Source organism: Cebus imitator, unplaced genomic scaffold (genome assembly GCF_001604975.1).
Source record: "Cebus imitator isolate Cc_AM_T3 unplaced genomic scaffold, Cebus_imitator-1.0 Scaffold16, whole genome shotgun sequence".
Lineage (NCBI taxonomy): Eukaryota > Metazoa > Chordata > Mammalia > Primates > Cebidae > Cebus > Cebus imitator.
In genome coordinates, this window is record NW_016107331.1 from 5,789,782 (window position 1) to 5,808,946 (window position 19,165).

General features: G+C 33.6%; 1 pseudogene; it reads right to left on the reverse strand.

Annotated features, from left to right (window-relative positions):
• LOC108288214 overlaps positions 1-19,165 on the reverse strand; it is a 74,194-nt pseudogene that overhangs the window by 48,398 nt on the left and 6,631 nt on the right.

The following is a 19,165-nucleotide window of genomic DNA, read 5'->3' on the forward strand; positions in this document are numbered from 1 at the left end:
AAAGGAATAAAATACAAATTAAACTGTTTTCACTACATTTCAGGTAACTAAATCTCTTTCAGACAAGAGTGTGCCATATAGAAAAATAATTGAAAGTAAGTCTATAAAATTTGTTTCCTTTCATTTTAATTCAATAAAATGTCTTTCTAATATAAAATATTCCTGCTAGGCATTTTATGAACGTTGAGCCGACATGTCAAGGTGGAAAATTTTTAATGTTTTTTAAAAGTGAGAGATTTTAACAAGCATTTTGAAATAGTTTGTCTTCCATGTCTGAAAATAAATTGTTATAAAAGTTGTCAAGATGTATGTTTCTTATCACTGAGTTCAATTTTGAAGGATTTCAGAAAGTTATCATGCAGCATAATAATTCTCAGTATTAATCAGTATGATTACAGTCAGAGCCAATTAATTTACCTTTTAGGCAGAAGTGTGGCTGAAGGAATTGTCAGGAGGAAGACAGAAGAGAGTTACATATCTTGTCTACTCTGATTTAGCAATCATTGTTCATGTCTAATGACATTACTTATATCAACCCTATTACATTGTCACTTAGATGTACACGGATAGTGATAATTTCCACTTCAAATGTAACTTTAAAAATTAAGAAGTCATTTGCTTGACTCAAATGAACACTGCACGATCAGTGAGCCACTTACTGCTACTACTATGAGTATTCTATTTGAAAAATGCCTAATTTTTTAAAACTCTTCAAACCAAGTCCTGCTTGAAGATTTTAGGCCACAAAGATCTTCATGTATATACCCTTTCACTAAATAAATAATGTAGATTGTGCTACCCAAACCATAAGAGATGTTATTAAGGTTCACTTGAGAGCTTGTTTATTTTTAAGCATAAAATTTTCTTGTGAAAACAAATAACAAGCTGGGGGTTATTATTAAATATTCTGAGGCAAAAGACCCTCCTCTTAGAGCTTGAAACAGTAGTTTGACTATGCCTCTAAGTAAGAAAAACAAATGGACTTTTTTTCCTGAGTTTGTATTTTCAAGTTAATTATTCTCATGTAGGACACCATGATACTGCTAGGCAAACTCAATTTATTTGCCAGTCTCCTGAGTTTAAGAGAAGTAAACAAGACTAAAATGCAGATACATGCTTATAATTATATAAAATAATATTTTTTATATCTGCACAGCCATTTACTGTTTATGTATAAAATAATGTCTGCAGGTAGGAGCATACTTTTTGGTAACAAGTAATTCAGGTTCTAAGAAATAATATTCTCCTTTTTATTTTTGCTTACATAACGATTATTCCAACAACTTTGTTAAATGAATTCGGTTACTTTTCTGAGCCATGTGTAGAGGCAATGAAAAATTAGGACTTGGAAGGTATGTCTGTGATTCCTTAACAGAGAATCCACTGTCCCTCTTATTTATGTGACATTCATCTGGCATAAGCAAAGAATGTGTTCTCTTGACATTCCACTAACTTACTTGTACTCAAAAGTGCTTAAAATTGCAATGATGTAATGAAATCAATGTGAGATACTATAGACAGAATATAAAAATAGTAGAATACATGTTTATAAAATAATAGTGGTTTATAAAAAACATGTTCTTGTGTTATTATGGTTAAATAACCTTGGCAAGAGATGTACAGAGTAAAATTAATTCAAATGATAGAGATTTCCTTGACATTAAAATATTGGTGGAGGTGTTGTGTAGATAATTTTGCATTTAGCCTAGAAAATGCTGGAGAATTTGGACATGTTCCTCTATTTTGAGGAAAAAGAGCCAAACTGTACCAGTTAAAGATAAAAAATACATATATGGGAACATTTTTTATAGAGTAGCTTAAGCATATGGGAAGTAAAATAGGAAAACTTACCTAAACCTATATTAAGGGGCTTTTAGCCTCTGACCTATGATTTAAAACTGTTCTTTGTGATACATCTGTGCAAAGTTTTCAAGAGGCTATTGGAATTGGCAAAGTTCCAAAAATTCCAATATTAAATAACTATACATGGAAACATTTGACAGAGCAGTTAGCCAATTTACAAAAATTGGATATAATTTATGTGGAAGGAAGCCTAAAAGGAAAGAAGAAAAGAGGCTAAAGAATAGATTTGAGGCATGACATAAAAAAGATAAAGAGGTAATAAAGCAAGTAGAAGGAAGAATTTCAAGATACAAAATTATATCTAGGAAAAAATAGTATCATGGAAACCAAAGAAGCAGAGAAATTCTTGCTAAGCCTACTACCATACCCAAATATACAGAGATGCACACTGCAAGCCAAAAACAAGGATCCAATATTTGTTTTAATTATCCTTATAGAATAATATAAAATCAGTGAGAAGATATATGTAAAGAAACTAAGATAAGCAATAGGATAGGAAAGTAAAAATAGGGTATTTGTATGAGAAATATTGAAATGGAAAACCATGACTTTTCCACTCACAAAGGAAAAGAATCCAAAAGATAGCAGTTGAACTATGAAAACAAGTAAAATACGAGATGTACAGGATTTGAATGACTTAAATGTGTAGGAAATAGGAAAGAACATGAGGCAAGGCAGCAGATTTTCGTAACTGAAATTCTTTTATTTGTACAATCCTTGGTAATCAGAACATTTGATTATGTTTATATCCATAAACAGTAAAGATATTGAGCACTGGCTAAATAAAGGACTACTATTTTAAGCTACTGGGTTTAGGATACCTTATTGCACAGTAAAACTAACTGAATATCAACACTTAAAAAAATTCAAGATAATTAAAAATCCTATAATATTAATTTTAAATATATCTTACAATGATTTTAAATTCTATAGGAATTGTTTGGGAAAAAGCTTATTCCTTGGGATCCATATGAGACCTAAAAATACATGTTTTTATTCTAAAATTTGACTTTTCTTTTAATTACTTCATTCCACCTCATCAAATTAGCTGATACAAATAAAAACAAATGAGGGCCCCAAGGGACTGGGAGAAAGAATTAAAAATATGAAAAATTATAGAAGTAGGATGGATATATGGTAAACATGTATTTTGATGTATTTGGAATAGGCATGGTTTATGTCAGTATTTCCAATGTCCTATCTGTCTTAGCATTTGTCCCAACCTCTTCTCTCCAGGTGTTTCACAAATTGGACACAACATCTTCTGTGGTCACTCTAGAACCTGGGATTATGGTTGCATGAACATAATAAAATCTAAGAAAATTGTCATCTAGTTATTTTTTTCCCTAAGTTGGTGATATTTAAAAGTTACAATTCAGGCATGGATACTGACAACCCTCCTAAACAACAAACAACCATTAGTAATTTCATGAAACTCTTGTTTTATATTTCAAATAAATAATCTGCAAGTATAATTTCATTGTAAAGATTTATTGAAAAATTAATTGTGATATGTTAGTAAGGTTTTATCTGTTTTCTGTCAAATGGTCCAGAAAAACATTGTTGGTTGCCTTTGGTTGGATGCTATCCGACATTCAAACTTTAGAAAAGATAACAGGTTTTCACAAGTCACTATCTGCATAGAATTAATAATGACTCCATTGTTCTTTATTATTATTATTGCTGAAATTTTAATTGAGTCAAAATGTTAAACTTTGAAAAATAATAGTTTGAAGAAAGTTTTCAGAAAAATTCCTCAAAATTTTAAGATAATAGGAGTAATAAGCTGATGACCCTGATTTATAAAAACATTCTAAGAAATCTGCTTATAGAGAAGATACACATCTTGCTTTCCCACCTTCAAACTGGTTTCCGATAGGAAAAAAAAAATAATTTTTCTTCTATAAATAGTTTGAAGAGACAAACAGAGCTTTTAAAATATAAACTATGTTCCTATCACTTTATACCTATAGCAGTGCATGGAAACTAGATTATACAGAACTATTTTTAAAAAGTTTTGAAGTTTCCATTAAAATAGGAATACATACATGAGTTAGAACTTGAGTCAATGCTATTAAATAAAAGTGCTAATAAATAAAATTATTTCCAAATTCAACAAGTTTCTTTAAATTGGCTTTCCAATTTAAAGAATTAGCTTTTCAAGAATTATGAGTATTGAATTAGCCAATGTAAAGAATTACAATTATTATTTTTATTTGATCAACTTCACCCAGATTTGAGGTAACAAAGACATACTTAACTTCGATATGAAGTATAATTAGACTATACAAACAATTTTAAGTGCCAATTGTTTTTTTCCTTGTCACACAATCCGGTGGTGAGTCCCTGTTTCATAGCCATTATTACCCAAGCACATTATCAATACCATCTTTGTACATTTCCAAACTAGAAGATTGGAATGACCACATGTGCTTTGAACTTCTCCTTCCCTATTCTTACTGCTCACCTTCCAAATCTCCAAGTTTGTTGTTTTTGTTTTTAATACTACCTTCTAAATATCTAGTAACATATCAAATGCAATTATCTTGTTTTATTTTGACATAGACTGATTCAACAGTTTTCTATCTTCTTCTTCTATTATTATTTTTTCAAGATGATGTTTTGCTCTTGTTGCTCGACAGGGGTGCAATGCTGTGATCTTGGCTTACTGCAACTCTGCCACCTCCACCTCCTGGTTCAAGTGATTTTCCTGCCTCAGCCACCTGAGTAGCTGGAGTTATAGGTGCACACCGCCATACCCAGCTAATGTGTGTGTGTGTGTGTGTGTGTGTGTGTGTGTGTGTGTGTGTGTTTTAGTAGAGATGGTGTTTCACTATTTTGACCAGCCAGGTCTCAAACTCCTGACCTCAGGTAATCTGCCCACCTCGGCCTCCCAAAGTGCTGGGGTTACAGGTGTAAGCCACCATGCCCGAACCAGTTTTCTATCTTATTTTAATTTTCTCCAGTATTCACCAACATCAGTTCATCTTTTATACTGCCTAAACTTTCTGAAATGTAAATCACTTTTCAAGAATTATGAGTATTGAATTAGAGATAGCAAATATATTTTAGCAAGTAGTCACATTCACAAATTTGGAATCCATGAATAATGAGAAGAGACTGCATCATCATTCAATTTTAGCATTTATTTGCCCCCGACTCTACTATCCATTTTCTTTATATTCCAAGGGTACATTCATCATATTGTTCCTGAATCACTCTACTGAAAAAAGGATAATTTGAGGATTTTGAAATCGAGGACTTAGAAATATTATGGGATATTAAGGATTGCAGGTAGTACATATACTTATATGTAATGCTAATATAGCATTTAAAAACTATAGTGAATCATCTTACCCTATATTATCTGCCTTAATCTTAAAAATCCCTTGAGTTAGAGTTATTGGTATTTTTATATATAGCAAAAATAATTGAAACTAAGAAGTGATGTGTTTTATTCAGTGTTGCTATAACAAGTAAGTGGTACAGATAGAACACAAATTCATAGGTAGCTTCCGTCATGATATAAATGTCTGTTTCCAATAATCTACGCATCATACATTCAATAGACCATAGGTGTAATTCATCCAGAAGTTATTAATTATATTTATAAAGGCTTCAAAATGAAATAGCAGCTTAAATTTGAATTTATTTCTGATAAGAACAAATAGCTAAGAATTGATATATTCTCAAAAAATTTAAAAATTATAACCTAAAAAGAGATGCTCAAAAATGGTGTGTATACATACCATTAAGAGCAAATAATAAAGCAGACCTTCTTTAGGGTCTAGAATTTCAGTTCACATATGCATGTTCCGTACACCTCACCTCTGATACCTTTGTATGACACTATTTGAGAAACTCGTCTAGCATTATGATATTGATCATGGCATCTTGGGCACTTACTGTGTACAGTACTTTTAAATTCTACATTCAAATAAAATTAAATTTTGATTTTACTTGTTTTACCCTAAATTTGGAAAGTGAAAAAAAGCAGGAAATGAATTTTTACATTCAGTAAAAACAGAATTTGTTCAAAGTATGGTCAATGTCTATCAAAATACTTAGTACTTTTGGTGCTTATGTAAAGTGAAAACTAGCAATTTGAGATTTTATTTATGTTAAACATACCTATGATAAATACGTGATTAATAATTTCCATTGATTTGGAGAATTTGCCATTCAAAAATCTTCACGTTCTTAGTTATTATAAAACTTATATATTTTTTAAAATATTATACTAAAATATTTTAGAGATAATATACTTTTAGGACTATTATATTCATAGAAATATACATTGGATCAAAAGGGAAAATGTGTTGGCAAAGTGAAATTGTGATTAAAAACATGTTTATATATGGTGAAACAATATTTTTTAAGATTGTGCGATTTGGGTGGCTATAAAATATGGATAACAGTGTTAGATTTCTAGAATTCTGTTGTGTGTTTAATGTGACTGTTACAGAGCATGTTCAATTGCAGGTTTTACATGTCTGGGTAAATGTAAACTACTCACGAGCTGCAGATTTGTATTTTAGCTCAGAGTACTGATCTCGTGGAATAAATGTTTGACATCGTGTTCAGTTGTCAGAAGACTAGTTTAGCCTAAATGTTCAGATTTTTATGATGAAACTGTACCTATAAGCACTTTAGGTCCCTAATATACCTGATAATCATATGTTATCAGCAGAGATGGTCTCCTACTCTATGCAATTTTCCTGTCCTCTTCATGACTTATTTACTTTTATAACAAAATATTTTCATTTCTTTACAAGTACAAGTAGCTGATCTTCTCACAGAAGTAAAAAAAAAAAAAAATGTGAAAATTTCTCTATTCCAACGAGAAATTATCTACTTCAGCTCTAATTTACAGATGAAGATATTTGAAATCAATTGAAACTCACCTAAAATAATGCAGATCTATCAGGTTAGAGCTGGGAATAGACCTATTTTCTTATTGTGCTTTAATTATAATTTTCTCTAAACCATTCTTCAATAATTAAAAATGAAACAAATTTTAAGACAGGGTTGTAGAGAAAGCATTTTCTTCTTTTGCTAGGTAACTGCACTTACCAAAATAAATAAAATGATAGTATTTCGATTTTTAAAGTCTGGCATTTGAATCAGTTTCAGATTTGTTGAGAATTGGAGGGGTTTTAAAGAGAAAGGTAGTGATGAAGGAAATCAGGGATCTTGTAGTTTTGCATAAAAAATATTTTCTATATACTATAGTGATAATTTAATAGGAATAAAATGTTTATTGCTATTGGAAATTTCCCTGTCACAAATTTTCACTATTCTCCCTTCCCCTGCTTTTTTTTAACCAATAAAGAAACTCAGTTTTAGGGAGTTTCCAAGGTAACAGAGCTAGTTTGAACAAACTGTGAATCTGTTTGTGTTTAACAATTCTAGTCTTATTTATTAACTACTTCCAAACTTCTATTCATATAGGAAACTGCACTTTCAAGAAAGAGTAGCTACTTCCTTTTCTTATAGAATGGAGACAGAAAATTTTCTATGTATCTGAAGAACTAGTGATCAGGCTGAGAACTAGGTAAGGGAAAATAAATAAATTTTGATCTCTATCAACATGGCAATCCTTTACATGGCAATCCTTTGGATCTGCTTTCCTTTCCTTCTGAGGTCATAATGTCACTTGGTGTCCATTTACCATATCTCTCTTATTCAATCACCACAATGTAATTTTAAAATATTTTGGTTTCCTTCTTTTTAGTTTTATTGAGGCATAATTGACAAGGAAAACTTCAAACTGTACAATGTGATTAATATATCTATACACTGTAAAATGATTACCACACTCAAGCTAAATAATATATCCATTATCTTACAAAGCTATCCTTTTTTGTTCCAGAAACTATATTAATTAAATATGAAGGAGGTGTTAGAAATAAAATTAGTTATTAGGCAATTACACAAAATCATATTTCATTGCGAGAAACTAACCTCAATTGATAGAAATCCAATACACTTACACACTGCTACTTCATTGGAAGTAATTCTCCACATTTAAAAATTGCACTATTGTTATGAAGAAAATATCAAAATACAGTTGATAAAATTGAAACTTCAATAAGAAAAACATTTAATAGTCATTTCAACCCAATTTTTGTTTATAATCAACAAATAATTGTACATATTTATGAAGTACATTGTGATGTATCAATATATGTATATATTCTATAATGATCAAATCATTGGGGTTAGCATATGTGTTACCTCAAACCTTTATTGTTTCTTTATGGTGATAATTTTCAAGGTGCTCTTTTCTAGCTATCTTGAAAAATAAAATAGAATATTGTTAGCCTAGTCACCCTACAATGTTATAGAATAATGAAATATTTCTTCTAACTATATTCTTGTACTCATTAACCAACACTTCTCCCTATACTCCCCAGCCTCCTCTGGTAACCAATATTTTACTATCTGCTAACACAAAATCAATTTTTCATATTTCTGTGCCCAGCTTACTTCACTTAACACTATGTCCTCAGGTTCACCCATGTTGTCGCAAACTACAGAATTTCATTCTTGTTTATAGTTGAATAGTAGACCACTGTGTGTATTTACCATATTTTGTTTATAATACTTAATGTTTAATTTTCATGGCTAAAATAATAATTGCACATATTTATGTGGTATATGTAATATTTTGATTGAAGTATACAATGTATAATGATCAAATCATGGCAATTCAGATACCCATTACCTTAAGCATTTATCATTTCTTTGTGCTAAAAACAGTCTCCTCAGGTTATTTTGAAATATAAAATAAGTTATTATCAACTATAGTCACCCTACTGTGCTACCTAACACTAGATTTTATTTCTTCTATTTACCTGTATTTATGTACACATTAACCAGTCAGTCTTTATCCCCTGCCCTCCCAACTAGGCTTCTCAGCCTCTGCTAACCATCATTCTACTTTCTATCTCCATGAGATCAACCTTTTTAGCTCCCACATATGAGTGAAAACATGTGATATTTGACTTTCTGTGCCTCACTTATTTCACTAAATATCGTATTATCCAGTTCCATCCATGTTGTTGCAAATGACAGGGTTTCATTTTTTATTATGGCTAAATAACATATGTCGCATAAATGCACCACATTTTCATTCTTTTTTCACTGATGGACTCTTAGGATTATTTGATATATTGGCTATTGTGAATTGTACTGCAATAAACATGAGTGCAGCTATCTTTTCAATATATTGCTTTCCTTTCTCTAGAATATATATTCAGAAGTTGGATTCCTAGGTCACAGGATAGTTACATCATTAGTTTTTGAGGATTCTTCATACTCTTCTCCATGGTGGCTGTACTAATTTACATTTCCACCTCAGACAGTTTAGGAGGGTTGTCTTTTTTCCATATCTTTGCCAGCATCCATTATTGCTTTTCTTTTACTTCTTTTCTTTTTAATAAAACACTTTAATGTGGGTGAGATGATATCTCATTGTTGCTTTAATTTGCATTTCTCTGATGTTGAGGACTTTTTCATATGCTCTCTATTTATATTTTTTAAATTGTCTATCTCAGTAAATTGTTGTACTTCTTTATTTTTAATAGGTTTGTCTTTTAGTCTTCATATAATAGATTTGAGGAGTTTACACATCACAATCACAGTCTTAGAATATTTTGTATTTCTTTGTGTGCCTACTTTAATCAGTGAGTTTTATACCTGGAGATGATTTCCTGTTGCTTGTTAACATTCTTTTCTTTCAGACGGAAGAATTTTTGTTAGCATTCCTTGTAAAGCAAGTCTTGTGTGTATAAAATCCCTCAACTTTTGTTTGTATGAGAAAATAATAATTATTTATTTCTCCTTAACCTTTGAAGCCTAACTTTATTGAATGTAATATTCTGGGTTAGAATGCTCCCCCCACCTCGGTACTTTGAATATGTCATTCCAATCCCTCCTGGCTTATGAGGTATCTGCTGAGAAGCCACCTGTCAGATGTATCAGAGCTCTTTTACATGTTATTTGCTTTATTCTCCCCTCTTGCGGCTTTTGGGATCCTTATATAATTCTTGAATTTTTGAGAGTTTGATTATTTATATACCTCGAGGTAGTTTTATTTGTGTTCAGTCTACTTGGTGTTCTTTTTGCCTCCTTCAACCAGACACTTTTGTCTTTATCTGTGTTTTCAAAGTTCTGTTATTTCTTTTTTGAATAAAAGTTCTACCCTAATATATTCCTCTGCATCCTCTTTATGGCCAATCATTCTCCAATAACTAGTATTTGCCTCTTGACTCTATTTTCTAAATCTTATAGTCATTTCCTTATTATAATAATTATTGTAATCTCTTTTCTAACTATGTATTTTCATGTAGGCTATATTTGAATTACTAATACTTTCTTTTGCTTGACCAATTCTGCTGCTGGGAGACTCTGGTCATTTTCTCAGTTTGTCAATTGAATTTTCAGCTCAAAAATTTTCACTTAATTTTTAAATTATTTCAAACTTCAGGTTAAAAGTCTCAGATGGAATTTTGACTTCTATTTTTATATTACCTTGAATTTCATTGAGCTTCCCCAAGACAGCTATTCTAAATTTTCTGCCTGAGAGGTCATGTATTTCCATCACTCCAGGACTGGTCACTGGATTATTATTTAATCTATTTGGAAAAGTGCTGACTTCCTGGATGTTCTTGATCTTACCTGCTTTCACTGATGCCTGGGCACTGAAGAGAGAAGCAATTATCCCAGTCTTCCCAGTATGGGCTTGTTTGTGTACATCCTTCTTGAGAGGGCTTTTCAAAAATCCAAAGTGAATTGAGTTTTGTTGGTTAAGTCTACAGCCACTACAGCTGCTTCAGCAATAGTGGGCACCCTAAGTCCAGGAAAACTGCAATTCTTGAAATGCCTAGGTACAGTCTTGGGTGACTTGGAGAAGATAAGGGAGAATTTCCTGGGTAGTAAGGCAAAGTCTCCCACTCTCTTTTCCTCAAACTGAAGGATTCTCTTTCAGCATTGTGGTACATTGAGTTGGTGACGAAGTGCCATGGGCACTCCCATGGCCACCACATCTGGCACCATATTGGGTTGCACCTGAAGCTGATGGCCTCTCAGACCAGCTCATTTCTGGAGCTGGCCCAAGGATTGTGGCCTCTACTGTTTGGCTGTTGCTGATGTTTATTCAAGGTCCAGGGCCACTTTAGTCAGCGGATGGGGAATCCTGCTGGGCTGAGTCTATTCCACCAGGACAGAGGATTTCCTTCTGGCTGGGGTGGGTCTAGAAATGCTATCTAAGAGTAAAAGTCTGAAATCAGGGCTTCAGTACTTTTCCTGTGCTGTCTTTTGTTGTGTGTGAGCTAGTATCCAAGTTGCAAGAAAAAGTTCACTGTGCTCCTTCCCTCTGTTTCCCCCAAGGTTGAAGAGTCCCTCTTGACACTACATGGCTGGTGTTGTACTGGGCTGCATCCCAATTCCACTGCCTGGGAGACCAGCACATCACTAGGTCTTGCCCAAAGACTGCCATCACGATGACCTGATTACAACTCAAATTAATTCAAGGCTCCACTTTAATCAGCCTGTACTGAAGTCTGCCTGGACTTGAGTTCCTTCACCTGGGACAGGAGATTTCTCTCTGATCTAGGGCTACTTGAAATGCTTCTTCCTTGAGTACCGAAAAATTCTGCCCAGTGTAGTTTTTCATTGTATTAGAATGGCACTGAATCCCACATTCATTTCACTTTGTCTTTCACAATCACAGAGATTCTCTCTTCACTGCTCTGCCTGGGGCTGAGGGGAGGTGGTATAAACAATCCAAGAGTTCTTCTGTTCTTGTCCTGTATTTTTCAATGTCTCTTTTATTGTTATTTATTAAAACAAAGTACTAGGATCATTCATTTGATTATTTGCTTTTTTAGGAAGGTGCTTCTTGCATGGCTAGTTGTTCTAATTGTTCAATATGGTGTTTCTACAGATGTTTCACCACTGGAGGCTTTTACTTGGCCCTAATGCACCATCTCTGACCCTACCAGATTTTCTTTTTTTTGTCTTCAACTTTTATTTTAAGTTCAGGAGTATATGTGCAGAATGTGCAGGTGTGTTACATAGATAAACATGTGCCATGATGGTTTGCTACACAGATCATCCCATCACCTAGGTATTAAGCCCAGCATCCATTAGCTATTCCTCCTGGTTACCTTCATTTCCCAAACCCATCCTACAGGCTCCAGTGTCTGTTATTCCCCTCCCTGTTCTCCTAATTCAGCTCCCACTTATAGGTGATAACATTCTGTCTTTGGTTTTCTGTTCCTTCATTTGTTTCCTGAAAATAATGGCTTCCAACTTCATCCGTGTTCCTGCAAAGGGCATGATCTCATTCCTTTTTGTGGTTGGGCAGTACTCCACCGTGTATATGTACCACATTTTTTAAAAAATCCATTCTGTCACTGGTGGGCATTTGGGTTGTTTTCATGTCTTTGCTATTGTGAATAGTGAGTGCTGCAATAAGCATATGTATGCATGCATCTTTATAAGATAATGATTTATATTCCTTTGGGTATATACCCAGGAATGGGATTGTTGGGTCAAATAGTATTCTTATTGCTAGGTGTTTGGGGAATCGCCACACTGTCTTTCACAATGGTTGAATTAATCTACCTGCCACTAACAGCAAAAGCATTCCTTTACCTTTACAACCTCTCCAGCATCTGTTATTTCTTGATTTTGTAACACTCATAATTCTGACTGGCATGTGATGGTGTTCTCATTGTGGTTTTGATTTGCATTTCTCTAATAATCAGTAATTTGATCTTTTCTTTTTTTGTATGTTTGTTGGCACATGAATGTTTTCTTTTGAGAAGTGTTTGTTTATGTCCTTTGCCTGCTTTTTAATGGGGTTGTTTGTTTTTTTCTTGTAAACGTGTTTAAGTTCCTTGTAAATTCTGGATAGGAGTCCTTTGTCAGATGGATAGATTGAAAAATTTTCTCCTATTGTGTAGGCTATCTGTTCACTATGATGATTGTTTCTTTCGCTGTGCAGAATCTATTCAGTTTAATTGGACCCATTTGTCAAATTTGGCTTTTGTTGCACTTGCTTTTGGTATTTTTGTCATGAAATATTTGCCCATGCCTATGTCCTAATGGCACTGCCTAGATTTCATTTGAGAGTTTCTATAATTCTGTGTTATATATTTAAGTATTTAACCCATCTTGAGATAATTTTTGTGTATGATGTAAGAAAGGGGTCCAATTTCAATTTTCTGCATATGATTAGCCAGCACTCTCAGCACCAATTATTAAATAGGGAATCATACTCCATTGCTTGTTTTTGCCAAGTTTGTTGAAGATCAGATGGTTGTAGGTGTGCAGCCTTGTTTCTGAGTTGTCTATTCTGTTCTGTTGGTCTATGTGACTGTTTTTGCGCCAGTACCATGCTGTTTTGGTTACTGTATCCTTATAGTATAGTTTAAAGTCAGATAATGTGATTTCTCCAGCTTTGTTTCCTTTTGCTTAGAATTGTCTTGGGTATTTGGGTTATTTTTAGTTCCCTATTAATTTTAAAATTGTTTATTCTAACTCTATGAAGAGTGTGAATGGTAGTCTAATGGGAATAGCATTGAATGTATAAATTACTTTGGACAGTATGGTCATTTTCACAATATTAATTATTCCTATACATCAGCAAGGAGTGTTTCCCTATTTGTTTGCTTCCTCTCTGATTCCCTTCAGCAGTGGTTCATAGTTCTCCTTGAAGAGGTCCTTCACTTTCCTTGTTAGCTGTATTTTTGGGTACTTTATTTTTTTTTAGCAGTTTTGAATGGGAATTCATTTGTGATTTGCCTTGCTCCTTGTCTGTTGGTGGTATATAGAAATGCTAATAATTTTTCCACATTAATTTTATATCTTAGACTTTGCTGAAGTTGCTTATTAGCTTAACAAGTTTTGGGGCTGAGACTATGGGGTTTCCTAAATATAGGATCATGTCATCTGCAAAGAGGGATAGTTTGACTTTCTCTCTTCCCATATAAATAGCCTTTATTTCTTCCTCTTGCCTGATCACCATGGCAGGACTTCCAATATTATGTTGAATAGGAGTGGTGAGAGAGGGTTTCTTTGTCTTGTGCCAGTTTTTAAGGGGAATGTGTCCAGCTTTTGCCCATTCAATATGATATTGACTATGGGTTTGTCATATATGGCTCTTATTATTTTTAGATATGTTCCTTCAATACCTAGTTTTCTGAGAGTTTTAAACATTAAGGAATAATACATTTTATCCAAGGCCTTTTCAGCATCTATTTAGATAATCATGTGGTTATTGTGTTTAGTTTTGCTTATGAGATGAATCACATTTATTGATTTTCATATGTTGAATCAAACTGCCATCCCAGGGATGAAGCTAAGTTAATTGTGGTGGATAAGCTTCTTGATGTACTGCTGGATTCAGTTTGCTGATGCTTTATTGAGGATTTTTACATCAATGCTCATCAATGATATTGGCCTGAAGTTTTCTTTTTCTTTCTTTTTTTTTTTTTGTATTCCTGCCAGGATTTGGTATCAGGATGATGATGGCCTCATAGAATGAGTTAGGGAGGAGTCCCTCTTTTTCAATTTTTTGGAATTTTTTCAGTAAAAATGATACCAGATCTTTGTTGTATCTCTTGTGGAATTCAGCTATGAATACATCTGTTCCTGGACTCTTTTTTAGTTGGTAGGCTATTTATTGCTGCCTCAGTTTCAGAACTCAATACTTATCTACTCAGAGATTCAATTTCTTCCAGGTTCAGTATTGGGAGGGTGGATGTGTCCAGGAATTTACCATTTCTTATAGACTTTGTAGCTTGTGTGCATAGAGGTTTTTATAGTATTCTCTGATACGGTTGTTTGTATTTCTGTGGGGTCCATGGTTATATCCCCCTTATCATTTCTGATTGTGATTATTTGATTCTTTTCTCTTTTCTTCATTAGTCCACCTAGTAGTCTATCTATTTTATTAATTTTTTTCAAAAAACAGCTCCTTGAGTAATTGATTTTATTTGAAGTGTTTTTCTTGATTTTATCTCCTTCTATTCAGCTCTGATCATGGTTATTTCTTGTCTTCCATTAGCTCTGTTTGTTCTTTGAAGAACATTTTGGTTGATTTCATCTCTCAGCCATTGTGAGTAGTGTTGCAATAAAGAAAGAACCTCAGCTCTCTCTTCAACATATTGATTTCATTTCCTGTGAATATGTACCTAATCATGGAATTGCTGGATTATATGATAGTTTTATTTTTAGTTTGTTAAGGAAACCCCATACTGCCTTCCGTAACAGCTGTACGAATTTACATTTACACCAACAGTGTATAAAAAGTATACTCTTCTTTTAATTCTTACCAACATTTGTTTTTGTCACTGTTGTTGTTGTTTTTGTCTCTTGATAATAGCCAATTTAACTGCAGTTACATAATATCTCTTGGTTCTTTTTATTTATATTTTTCTCATAACTAGTGGTATGCTTTTGTCAAATACCTGCTAGCCCTTTTTATGTCTTCTTTCGAGACCACTTCTTTTGAGAGCTATTCAGGTCTTTGTTCATTTTTAATTGGATAATTTGAGTTTTTTGCTTGTTTTCCTATTGAGTTGCTCTGGTTACTTACATACTTTGCATGATAACCCCATGTTGGATGCATAGTTTGCAAATAGTGTTACTCATTCTGGAGGTTGTGTCTTTTCTCAATTAATTGTTTTATTTGTTGTGCAGAAGCATTTTAGTTTGATGTAGTCATATTTGTCTATTTTTTCTTGTCTTACCTGTTCTTTTGAGGAGCTATAAAAAAAAACTTAGTATGGGTTCATTATTAGAAATTTGCAGGTTTCTTTTGGTGGTGCCATTTTTCTTTTTCTTTTTTGTATAATTCTTATATCTTTATGCTGATGCTCATGTATTTGAGGATATAGCCACCACTTCCAGCTTTTGCAAGTGTTCTATGGTAGTGATAGATATTTATTATTTAATATTAGAACTCAATCACCCACCTGCCGTTATTTCCAATTGTGGGGAGGCATTATTATTAGCATTGTAACTTACATACTACTTTGAAATTAAATTATTGCCCCACCATTGTTTCCCAGCTTGGTGAAGACTTATTGAGAGAATCAGAATTGATGAGGCCACTGGAATTTAATCAGAACTTAATCACCAACCTTTTCGTTATTTCTGGGTCTGGGAAAGGCTCCACACCAGCACTTGCTGTTGGTGTGGTGTTGGAATCTGTTCAGTGTCTCCATCGTGGTGCCTCTGCTGATCAGAATCCAGATAAACCACCACAATTTGTGTCAGTTACTGCATTTGCTGTCCCGACCCTTTGTTTCCAATATACCCCATGTGTTTCAGACCCCCTGGAACTCCCAACGCTTCTTGTGGAATAGAACAAAATTGGACTTCCCACAAAAATCCCAGACTACTGAAGAGATTAAAGTACACCTTCAAATTCCTCCTCCTACTTTAGAAAAAGCGGTTCCAAAAAAATTCTCCTTGAGGGGCGTTGCACCTCCTTGGGAAAGGGGCTAGCATATGCTGATTTGCATATGTTGAACAAAACTTACATGTCACAGATGAAATCTAAAATATTTATCTTTTTGTGGTCACAGATTTTCTTGTTTCTTTAGGCCCGGTGAGGTGATTTCGTCTCCCTGAAGTTCTGGTAAATGTAGAATAACATTCTTGTCTTTGATTAGTTGTTAGTGGTACTTTTGTTTTAGGGGTGAGTGTGATGATCCTAGGAATATTTTAGTTTACTATCTTGCTGATTTAGCTCCAGGTAACTTTTGTGTGTATATGCTTATATTACATAAGAACCACTCTCTTATAAAATTTCAAGCATACAATGTATCATTTTGACTTTAGTCACTATGCTTTAAATTAAATATATAGATCTTAGTAACATTATAACTACAAATGTTTACCCTTTCACCAACATCCCCTAACTACCCATCTCTCTGGTCCTCAACCACCAATTACTACACTTCTACTTACTCTCTGTTTTTGTGATTGTGACATTTTTTATTTCAACTATGTGGAGACTTCAAAAACTTCATGGAAATCATAATTAATAAATAAAAATGGAAATGTAAGATTTATTTCTCAATCTAAGCTCTATTAAATCTATGACATTTATGTAAGTGATTATTGCTACCATTTAGTCCATCCTTGAAGGACTGAGAGTCCTTGGAATTTAACTATGTCAATGCAAAGAAACTAAAAACTTTGAAAAAAGGTTAGACAAAATGCTAACTAGAATAAAGAGCTTAGAGAAGAATATAAATGACTTGATGGAGCTGAAAAACACAGCACGAGAATGTTGCGAAGCATACACAAGTTTCAAAAGCTGAATTGACCAAGAGGAAGAAAGGATATCAGAGATTGAAGATCAAGTCAATGAAATAAAATGAGAAGGCAAGATTAGCGAAAAAAGAGTGAAAAGAAATAAACAAAGCCTCCAAGAAATATAGGATTATGTAAAAAGACCTAATCTATGTTTGATACTGTACCTGAATGTGAAAGAGAGAATGAATCCAAGCTGCAAAATTCTCTTCAGAATATTATCCAGGAGAACTTTGCCAACCTAGCAAGGCAGGCCACCATTCAAGTCCAGGAAATACAGAGAACAACACAAAGATATTCCTCAGGAAGAGCAACCCCAAGGCACATAATCGTCAGATTCAGCAGGGTTGAAATGAAGGAAAAAATGCTAAGAGAAGCCAAGGATAAAGGTTGGGTTACCCACAAAGGGAAGCACATCAGACTCACAGTTGATTTCTCGGCAGAAATGCTATAAGCCAGAAGGGAGCGGGGGCCAATATTCAACATCCTTAAAGAAGAGAACTTTCAATCTAGAATTTCATATCCAGCCAATCTAAGCTTCATAAATGAAGGATAAATAAAATCCTCTATGAACAAGCAATTGCTGAGAGATTTAACCACCACCAGGCCTGCCTTACAAGAGCTCCTGAAAGAAGCACTAAACATGGAAACGAACAACCAGTACCAGCCACTCAAAAGGCATACCAAATGGTAAAGACCTTTGACACAATGAAGAAACTACATCAACTAACTGGCCAAACAACCAGCTAGCATCAAAATGGCAGGATGAAATTCACACATAACAATATTAACCTTAAATGTAAATGGGCTAAATGCCCCAATTAAAAGACACAGACTGACAAATTGGATAAAAAGTTAAAACCCATCAGTGCACTGTATTCAGGAAACTCATCTCACGTGCAAGGACACACATAGGCTCAAAATAAAGGGATGAAGGAAGATTTACCAAGTAAACGGAGAAAAAAAAAGCAGGAGTTGTAACCCTAGTATCTGATAAAATGGACTTTAAGCCAACATAGATCAAAAAAGACAAAGAATGGCACTAAATAATGGTAAAAGGATCAATGCAAAAAGAAGAGCTAATGATTCTAAATATATAAACACCAAATACAAGAGTATCCAGATACATCAAGCAAGTCCTTAAGGACCTACAAAGAGATGTAGACTCCCACACAATAATAGTGGGAGACTTTAACACTCCACTGTCAATATTAGACAGATCAATGAGACAGAAAATTAACAAGGATATCTAGGACTTGAACTCAGATCTGGACCAAGCAAACCTAATAGACAACTACAGAACTCTCCATCGCAAATCCATAGAATACACATTCTTCTCAGCACCACATCACACCTACTCTAAAATTGACCACATAATTGTGAGTAAATCACTCCTCAGTAAATGCAAAAGAAAAGAAATCACAACAACAGTCTCTCAGACAAAGAGCAATCAAATTGGAACTCAAGGTTAAGAAACAAACTCAAAACTGCACAACTTCATGGAAACTGAACAACTGGCTGCTGAATGTCAAAAGGATAAACAATGAATTGAGGACACAAATAAAGATGTTCTTTGAAACCAACAAGAATGAAGACACGACATACCAGAATCTCTGGGACACATTTAAAACAGTGTCTAGAGGGAAATTTATAGCAATAAATGCCCACATGAGAAGCAAGGAAAGATCTAAAATTGATACCCTATCATCAGAATTGAAAGAGCTACAGTAGCAAGATCAAAAAACTCAAAAGCTAGCAGAAGACAAGAAGTAACTAAGATCAGAGCAGAACTGAATGAGATAGAGACAAAAAAAAAATTCAATAAATCAGTAAATCCAGGAGCTGTTTTTTTGGAAAAATCAACAAAATAGACAGACTGCTAGCCAGATTAATAAAAAAGAAAAGAGTGAAGAATCAAATAGATGCAATAAAAAACAATAAAGGGGATATCACCACTGATTCCACA